Source organism: Solanum tuberosum, unplaced genomic scaffold, assembly GCF_000226075.1.
Source record: "Solanum tuberosum cultivar DM 1-3 516 R44 unplaced genomic scaffold, SolTub_3.0 scf00012, whole genome shotgun sequence".
In the NCBI taxonomy this organism is placed as follows: domain Eukaryota; kingdom Viridiplantae; phylum Streptophyta; class Magnoliopsida; order Solanales; family Solanaceae; genus Solanum; species Solanum tuberosum.
The window spans coordinates 2,509,454-2,519,860 of NW_006238937.1; the positions used below are offsets into that span (position 1 = coordinate 2,509,454).

Sequence of the window (10,407 nt, forward strand, 5' to 3'; positions counted from 1 at the left end):
CTTAGAGAGATTTTGAGGTCGAAAGTTGAGGACCACGGTTGGGACCCATGGCCCGTTGATGGATCATGGCACATAGGTGGGTCTCATCATTTGAAGTCCAAAGATGTGAAACTCTGAACCAATAAATTGAGGGACAGGACGGTCCGTAGATTGACCCACAGACCGTAGGTCCCCACCGTTGAGTGGGTTCGACAGTTATTTCTTTGAGGCTTTTGGGTTTTTTCCTAATCATTTTATCCTAATACTATTGCGTTTTACTCTTCACCAAAACCCCTATATAAACGTTTTAACCCCAAAATCTACTTAATAGAAATCATTCTCTCAAATTCACAAAGGAAGACCTCTCAAATATTACTCTCTCTAAAAGTTGAAGAAGAAGGGTTCAACCTAGGGTTTCAAGTCAAGTGTCCTAACCCTCCATTGAAGTTAATCTATTGGCATTAAGGTATGATATTTTTCATCAATGGATTTATTTAATCCATGGAGTTCCTAAATCCTCTTATTTTCAAAGAAGAAATTCCCCAATTGATTTAGAGTTTTTCTTCTATGTTATGGGTTCACTTGATTATTGATTTAACTGATGGATTTATGATCTTTATGCATGAATTGAGTTAATCTCATGTTTTTATGATGATGCCCCATGAACCCATGTAATTCCCATGTTTTTCCAGGTTATGATCATATAATGTGGGTGTTGGATTATGAAAGGAGATTTTATGAAATCAAGGATGAATTGATAGAATTACATGATTTAAAGATTAATTTCCATGAGCCCATGTCTAACCAATGTTTTCTAGATGTTGATAAATGGAAGTGGGTTTTGAACTATGAATAGTGAATGATGGAATTCTGCATGTTCTTATGAAATTGATGTAAATGTTATAAGGATTCTATGAGAGTGAAGTATCAATAATGATGTCGTTGTGTTGTTGAAAGGATTTCTCATATACACATGAAAGCATGATTTGTGAAAGGGAATTCTCACATAATAAGGGTTCTTAGAATGAAAGGTCTTCTCACCTAAAATGAACCAATAAGTATGCTAATGTTGAGGCAAGAGGCGATTACCCATGTCACGTGATGTAAGGACAAGAGGTGATTACCCATGTTCCTTAAGAACTAAGATGAATATGAAAAATGACTATTTTGTGGAAGTTAAGGTTAGTACCGAGTGGAAAAGTGGCGATTACCCGTGTCCCATAAACTATGTGCCAACATAGGATTGTCTCTATAGACATTAGCTTGTGGATCCAAATAGCTAAAAGTTCATGGTCCTTACCTTGGCAAGTAGGACAACCATTTTTCAGTGTGGGAGACACTAGATTCCATGTTGATAGCTCGCATGGTATTATATGTTGGTTAAGGATACTTCCCACAAGCAAGTTAAGATTAACCAAGGTTACTTCAAGGAATTATCTCATACGTGTTTTAAGATGATGTTCACTTGCATTAATTATGTTTATGACTTATGTTTTCTAACTCACAAGATTTATGTTTTAGCTCGATCATTGCATTCTAATGAAAATGTCCATTTTTAAGCTTGATTTAAGTGTTTTAAGAAAATACTAATGAACCATCAAAAAGTACTGAAACTCATCAACTTTAAGAAAATCTAATTCTTGGACCACGATACAATCTAGAGTTTGTCGTCCCACCTACGGGCCATGGATGATGTCGTCGGTCTTGACACCAGTTTTGTGAAAAACTAAAATTTGCCTCTTTAAATCTGAAGTGTTACACCTACGTCACTGTCTGGGACTGAGCGATAGTTGTATATATATTGGAACTATTGGTATTACTGCTTTTATTGCATAACTCACATTCATTATATATTGCCCATCACCAGCATAATTGATTGTTCTTTGTACATGTTGGTCCTATTGGGGCCGTATGGGTTCAGTTTGTTTTTGTGTACCATCTTGGCACATAAGGACTCGGAAGGTATTGTTTGACTATTTCCTTACTTATGGTAGTATGAATGGTGGTTCTTTGTTTGAAGGTAGATATTGCCCTTGTTCCCCCTGTTTGATGCTTTTGTGGATGTTTGGTTTTGGGATAGCCTTCTTGGCATTTACTTTATATTTGTGATTGTTTCTGTTAGTATACATTTGGGCTAGTTGTCTCCCTTAATAGAGACTTGTCATTTTTAGGTTGATGGGCTAGCACATCCAGGTTCGTCCCTTGCTTCCTTTATCTGTTTCAGTTACTCTCTCTTATTTACATCAGTTTGTTTCGTATGTTGATATTCCACTTGTTCCTTTAGTTATATGTGATATATGTCCCTTTCTTACATGTTTATCCTTATTTTATCTTTGGTGCTCAGTCGGCCTGTGCCTATTGACTGCCACTTGTTGGTACTCATACTACACTTTTGCAACATATAGATCATCGTACGAGTTCTCGCCGGTGATTTGGTCTCGTGTGGAGTAACTCTTGGATTCAAAGATTTGGGTGAACTCCTGGTGTTCAGAGTTGCCTCACTATCCCTCTATTTTTTACTAGGACTAGTCTTTATTTTGGCTCCAAAGATAGTTCTGTATTATTGTATCGTTATTGTACTCTTGTTTTTAATAGTTGCTCAAATAACAACATATACCAGGTCTAGGGTTGGTGTTTGTATTGATTTGATTCTCTCGTTTCCTTTTCCTTATTACTATTATTGTTTTTCTTCCATAATTCTTTTCTTTCTGCAATAGCCCGCTGCTTCTACTTCCAAGCTATGGGTTAGGCTTTCATTCTGGTGGGACGCAATAGGTACCATCACAACCTAAAATTTTGGGTCGTGACAGATTGGTATTAGAGCTCTAGGTTCGCAGGTATCGTTAGTATAGGAGCAAGTGCCTAGTAGAGTCATCTGGATCAGTGCAGAGATGTATGTATCCTATCTTCGGTAGGTCATAGGGTATTCTTAGGAAATTCAACTCTTGATTTGCTATCTTGTGCTTTCACTTGAATAACCTTTAAACCTACTTCTTTGGAATCTACTCTCTTAGATGAATAGTAAGTGGCTTTTGATGGATGTCAGAGATGTTCAGCAGCTGTTAGAGGGTCTAGGGGTAGAACAGGTTCTAAAAGAGTTAGTAGTTGCCTTGACTCCTCAAGACTCAGTAATGGGAGTTCAAGGTATCTTCGAAGGTACACCACAAACTGTTGTAGCTCTTATGTAAGTGATTGGTTCCGTGGCTAGAGTTGAGTTGGTAGGTTGCCAACAAGGTTCCTTATTTGTTTATGAATATATGACAAAGTTTCTTGAGTGGACCACACATACTCATACATTGTCTTTTACAGGGCAGGACATGACTCATTGGTTCATTGGAGGCTTGACTTTTCCAGTCTAGCATTGGAGCACTTGGTAGCAGCTGGGTCTACTTTTCGACAGGTGGTTTGTCATGCGAGGGTTGTGGAGCAAGCATGTATTGAGACTTACTCTAGTAGAGGTAAGAGAACCCGCCGTCATCACAATGGTGATAGGACTTCCTACTAACGTTGGCATCATCCCAATGAAAATGATCCTCTCTCTCGACCTACCTGATCTATGGCAGGAGCATCTCAGGTTCTAGGTGGTTCTATGGAAGGTTATGGTACCCATAGTGAACAGAGTTCATATCAGGCTTCACATTCTAAGTATTCTGTTTCTAGGGTTCATTCTAGTTCAATCGGGTCATCTTAGCAGGTCGTTGTTGGTAGGAAGTGTTATACATGCATAGAGTTAAGGAATTTTTCTAGGGAGTGCCCTACAGTTACTCATCACCGACGATAGGCTCGTTAGGTTCAGGCCCAAAGTGCCTAGTGTAGTCAGCTAGAGGTGGTGCTTCGAGATGTAGGCCATGGGTTGAGGTTCCAAGTATTGCTAGCTTGTTTGTGATCTTGTGTTTATTTTAACCTTGATTGCTTATGTTGTGTGGACTTGGGGTTTTCCGACCCATACATACCTTTGTGACTTAGTTTCTGGCCACAAAATTAAGCATTATTAAGCCCTTCTCAGCCAACTGTTCAGACCCGTTTTTAACACTTGAGAACATTTTAAGGAAAATTTTCAAAATATTTGGTAAAATATATATTTGGAAGTATTTTCTTCTTTTAAATCTGATTCAAACAACATTTGAACTTCTATCCAAATTTTAAGCATCCTTAAGCCCTATATAATCCTTAATTTTGGCTTCTCGCAATGAACTACTTCTACTTCCTTTTCCCCATTATGACATATTGCACAAGAAAGAAAAACCAAACTCTTGCTTACATTCACCAATGATAGTATAATCACAAATGGAAATCACATGTGCTTGGTGAGGAAAAATCATTGATTTTTGATGCATCCCATATGAAAAATGAGTCCAACATTTCCACACAATATATATGGTCGAATAATGAGAAGCCTTGTGGTGTAGCACAAGTACTTCATGTTCCCCTTATTGAATTAAAGGGTTTCTTTTTTGGTGACTCTGCCGCGCCTCAACAAGCATCTAGGCTTTTTTATGAAGCGTGTAGGAGCCATGGTTTCTTTCTTGTAGTGAACCACGGAGTTGATACCAATCTCATCTCCAATGTCCATCGTTACATGGACACATTCTTTGACATGCCTCTCTCTGAAAAAGCAAAAAGCTCAGTGGAAAATTGGTGAGCATTGTGGCAATGCCAGCAGCTTTACTAGAAGGTTTTCTTCGAAGTTGCCTTGGAAATAGACACTCTCTTTACGATACTTTGTGAAAGAAGACTCATCTCACATAGTTGAAGAGTATTTCCAAAGGTCATTGGGTGAAAGTTTTAACAATCTCGGGTATGGACAATTGACTATGTAAGTATTCCTCTCTTTCAATTTGTTTGTCGTACTTTTCTTTTTGGTATGTTTCAAAAACATATGTTTTCCTTTTTTGGCAATACAAGTTTAAGACCACTAAATTAAATGATATTCTTGTACATTCTACTTATCATTTGTCTAAAACTAATGGATTCAAAAATCATTTCTACTTTCTTAAACTTCATGCCAAATCAAAATCCTAAAAAACAAATTTAAACAAAAGGAGTATCTATTTTTCTATTTTTCGATTATGTAAATGAATTAACCTTTTTTAACTTTAATTACACAGGAATGTTTATCAATAATATTGCAATTCCATGAGCACACTTTCTCTTAGTATCATGGAACTCTTAGGATGATCTTAGGTGTACAGAAGAACCACTTTAAAGAGTTTTTCGAAGACAATGAATCCATAATGAGACTCAACTACTATCCCACGTGCCAGAAACCAGAGCTCACCTTCAAAACAAGGTCTCACTATGATCCAACATCATTAACCGTTCTCCATCAAGATTGCATTAGTGAACTTCAGGTTTTTGTGGACAACAAATGGTACTCCATCCATCAAAATTTCAATGCTTTTATGGTTAACATAGGCGACACGTTTATGGTATGAAAATTTACACACTAGAAATATATAATAAGCTAATGTATTATCTATTACATGCAAATAATATAAACAGAGTCAATTAGACAAACAATAAATTTTTAGGTGACAAATATTATAAGATATTTCCACTTGATGAGCAATGATATACATCATGACTTCTTAGTCGTACAACATGAATATAACATATTTGATGTTTGGCGTTTTGGAGGTTCTATTGAATGGTAGCTACAAAAGTTGCTTGCATAGAGTAGTGGTTAACAACAAGGCTCCTAGAAAATCACTTTCTTTCTTTCTTTGTCCAGAAAAACTGAATTGGTGGACTCCAAAAAACCTCGACTATATCCTGACTTCACATGGCCTGCTCTCCTTGAGTTTACTCAAAAGCATCATAAAGCTGATAAAAACACTCTTCAAGCTTTCTCGATGTGGCTTCAAGACAATAATGCAGAAGCTTAAGAGCTATACATTTTAGGTTCAAGATTGAAGACCTTTGAATCTTTTTATATCTGTTGAATCTTTGATTTAGAACTGCATATATTTTTGCTGCAATAGTTCTATTAAGTTAGAGACCTAGTATTTAGGAGTTGATTTCTATTTCAGTTTTGTTTTTAGTCTGTAAATACATGTGTTTTGTTAGTCAATAATATAAAATTTTAAAGTGCGAAAAAAATATTATCCTTCAAGATTTTTTCCATTCTTATTTTCGTGCATTTCTTTTCTTTCAAAAACCGGTAGTTGGGATTTAGAGCTATTATTCTGAAGGGACATGTGAGTGAAGAGATGGAATTCAAAAATAGTTTTTTGACGAATTACTCATGTTGTCTTTTATAATGAAAATTACCAATTATGAGCTATGATAATGGAAACTTACTTGGAGGCCCTTAAAATATTCGTGGAAGAGGATTATGAAATTAATCCGCTTCAAAATAATCCCACCATATTGCAAATCAAGAGTCACATGGAAAAGAAAATCATGAAGTCCCAGGCTAAAGCAACTCTCTTTGTTGTTGTCTCAACAACTATTTTCAAGAGAATTATGCTTCTCCTATCACTAAAAGAAATTTGGAATTATCTAAAGAAAGAGTATATTGGAGGTGAAGGAATTCGAGTTATAAAGAATGAAAGACTCCGAGAAAATCAAAAAATGCTCGGATAGATTCTTTTGCTTTTTTAACAAGGTAAGATTTCGAGGCACTGGATCGGAAAAAGTTAAGAGATAAATATAATCACAAGCAGCCAAAGGTTGATTCATTCAATAATTTGGCTTTTGCAAAAAAATCCAGAAAGTCATTCTTTCGATGTGATATTACAAACTCCCTTAATTAAGAAGAAATAGAGTGAATGCCAGAATCCTAAGACACAACTTCCACTCAAGATATTATACAAGAGACATGTGATAGCGACTATAAGAAATAAAAGAAAGCAAGGGTTTCCAAGTCCGTGGGAAAAGTCTCAGCAGAAGAAGAGCTAGTGAGGGGACTGATGGAAAAGGTAGAGGTAAGAAGAGAGAGCGAGTCAGACAAGATCTAGATTGCACTGTGTCTCAGTGTAGTGCAGATGCTGAAGATTCTTTAAGATGATGAACATAAAAGAGATAAATTTGGATGGTTCTACAGTTAAAAAGTTCAGGAGAGATGATGTATATTATGATGACGATCCCATTGGATGGACTGGTTTATAAAATAATGGATCATAAATATAAATACAAGCAGCCAAAGGTTTATTCATTGAAAAAATGGATTCAGCAAATATTCCAGAAAACCATTCTTTGAATGTAATATTAACGACTCCATTAAGAGGAAATAGAGTTAATGCAAGAATCTTGAGACTCAACCTTCCCAAGATATTATAGAAGTGACATGTGATAACGGTTGTAAGAAAGAAAAGAAAGCAAGGGTCTCAAAGTCTGTGGGAAAAGACTGCAACATAAGGAAATCTAGTGACCGATTATTATAAGAAAATTTATCTATGAACAAATTAACAACGATTATCGATGAAGTTCATAGCTAATTTAAAGATTTTTGTGTGTCTTAGGAGGAGAATTTTGACAGGGAGGACCTTGCAAGAATAGATTGTGGCAATATACACCATATTGATTGACCCAAAGAGTGGTTCAAGATCTAGAACAGTGGCCCCATCTGCATTCAGATTAAAATGAATTACGAATATTTACAATATTGGATAAAAGCTATGGAAGATATAAAATTATGGGATGTTTCTACACTATGTTATTTTGGCAAAGCTCAAGAAAGTTTAGCAAAACTTCAAAATTAGAAATCGTACTCAATCTTAGAAAAACAATGGTCTTTCAGTTTTTCTATTTAGTAAGTTAGATGTTTTTTCTTTTTTTTTCGAAGCTAAACATAACTAAGTACTCATGTTGCATGTTTTGGATGGATGATTTACGACATCTTTGATTTTTGTTGACATTTAATGTAGCTTTTGAATACCTTCTTTATTGTAACTGCCTTATTTTGTTCTTGATATAATTACTGATCTATATTGTCCAGTTTGCAAAGCTATGTGCACTGGATTGTTTGTCTATCCTTGTACTATTAATAAAGCATGATTGTGTATGTATTCACAACATAAAACATACTTACATACATGCAAAATTTTATAATGCTTCATTTCTGATTTGATATAAGTTCTTAATTTATTATCTTAATTTCCAGACTTGTGTGCTTTCTATGTGAATACACATATGCATATCTATGTCTATATTCACATAATTTTATGTAAACACATGCATGTAAATTGTTATAAGGGTATAGTATCTGATAACGATGTATAAAACTCTCTTATCTAAAATATTTCAAAGTTTTTCTTTTTCACATTTCTTTAAGTAAATCTTCTACTCCAAAAAATTTCCTTAGATTTTAGCCAAATTTAGTGGAGTATGATATTAAACAATATTTCTTTTTCTAAAACTTGAGTATCCTGCTAAGCTATTTTACCCTATAAAATGTACTTAAGCTTATCGTTTTGTGGTCTAAAAAAGTAAAAGGAGGAGTGTTTGTGGAGCTTTAGAAGTTTCTCATTATAATATGTCCATGGTTGCTTACTAGAAATTCAAACTCAAAATTATGACATCATGCGTAGACGAATTTAAGATTTAAACTAGATTAGTTCAACCTTTAAGTCTTTTAAGATTCTTAATGTTAATCTCATTGTACATTTGAAATTATGTGTTCACAATTAGATAATCTTTTTGAACTTTTAATATTTTTAGTTCTTTTTCACGTATATATCTGTGTTCATATTGAAAATACTGGGTTTAGTTTGACCTATAGAAGATACGCATTATCTGCCTCCGATAACATATCGTTAAAATTTATTTATCTTAAACTGCAACCTAACAGGAAGGTTTAGCTAGTGTCATCATACAATGTCAAAACAAACCATCAGGGAACCTCAATTAGTAGAAGCTCGAACGTTACTGCTAATTCTCCCACAGATAAAAATGGCCATCAATTGGTGGACCTGCCAAGTAACTCAATTGTAGAGAAGCAAAAACATAAGCAAAATGAAAAGATAAGATCACTTGAGAATCATCTTGATGGGGGTATATCTTAAGATATAGTATTTTGAACTTGATAAAATCCTTGAATTTCTCTTCACTCTATGTGACATGTTTTGTATGTATAAAAAAATTTGAAAATAAGGAACTTAAGTGAGACAGATTTGGATAGTTCTACAATTAAAGCGTAGGAGAAATGATGAACATTATGATGAGGATCTCATTGGGGGGCACTGGTTTATCGAACAGTAGATAAGAAAAGGTTAGTGTCACTCCCCGAACCTGCACCGTGGGCGGGACTGGCACTCGAGAACCATTGTTGGCCCCAAAAAACCCATTGGCCTGACTAGACTCTCAGCGGAAGACTTTAAGCATTAATCAACTTTACTCAATTGTCTCAAAATAACTTAGAATGTCTTAGAAAATAAACACTCAACTAGCCAAAGTGGCAACTCAAGTATTACAACAAAACAATTGAAATGCAAAGACTAAAGAACTATAGTTATATGTCTATGAAGCCTCTAATACTATAAGAGATGTCGGGACAAGACCCCCGATCATCCTAACAACTGAAATGATAAAGCGATAATAAAGGAATCCTCCGAAAAGCAAGGAGGCTCAGCAATGACTCTGAAATACTCAACTGGATCAACGAAGCGCTGGATACTGATCATGGTTACCTATATCTGCATCATAAAATGATGCAAGCCAAATGGCATCAGTACATTGAATGTACAAGCATGCGAGGGGAATTCTAAACAAAACGTAAGCTTGACTGGAATTTGAAAGAAATACTTACCTCAGTTTTACTCAACTCATGGATACTCAACTTAATGCAGAAATAAACAACTAGTAAAGATACAGTTTATATAAAGCATTTAAACCATAAGTAGAAGCTCAATTTATATATATAATAAAGTAATATAATTATGTGGGAGTTTCTCTAACCGACAACCATAACTATGAACTATATGATGATACAGCATCTCACCCACGCTGCCAAAACTGTCTTATAACTTGTCGTGATATAGAACGCCTCAACTAAGTGGATCCACTAGTCTATGCTGATACGCTCAAATTACACTCCCTAAAGAAGTATAAGCAATCGTTATCAAGTAAAGAACCCAACTTGTAGGTTGGGGTCGATCCCACGAGGAAAATGGTTTAGACTTTACTTTAACCAACAATTATATTCAATTAGCCAAAGTACTTCCAGAAACAAGAAATAAAAAGGGGGGATTTGTGAAACAAATTGTAAGAATTCAGTAAGTAATCAATAATCAAAAGTCAATTTCGGTTGTTATCAAGATGAGAAAATTAACTAGGGTATACGTGTTCACCACAAGCTCATAACGCAGTAATTCTAGTAATCGCAATCCTTTCCTAGTGTATTACATGCAAAGTGATAAGTTAGGTATCTCTAAATCCTTAGTCCGGCATCTAGAGAATTTCACCCCGCACCTTGATCCAGCTACGTGT

The 10,407-nt window shown here is 35.2% G+C and overlaps 1 pseudogene; it reads left to right on the forward strand.

Moving 5' to 3' along the window:
* The first annotated feature begins 3,014 nt into the window (after nt 1-3,014).
* LOC102583899 (gibberellin 20 oxidase 1-like) lies at nt 3,015-5,864 on the forward strand (annotated as a pseudogene).
* Nucleotides 5,865-10,407: the final 4,543 nt, after the last annotated feature.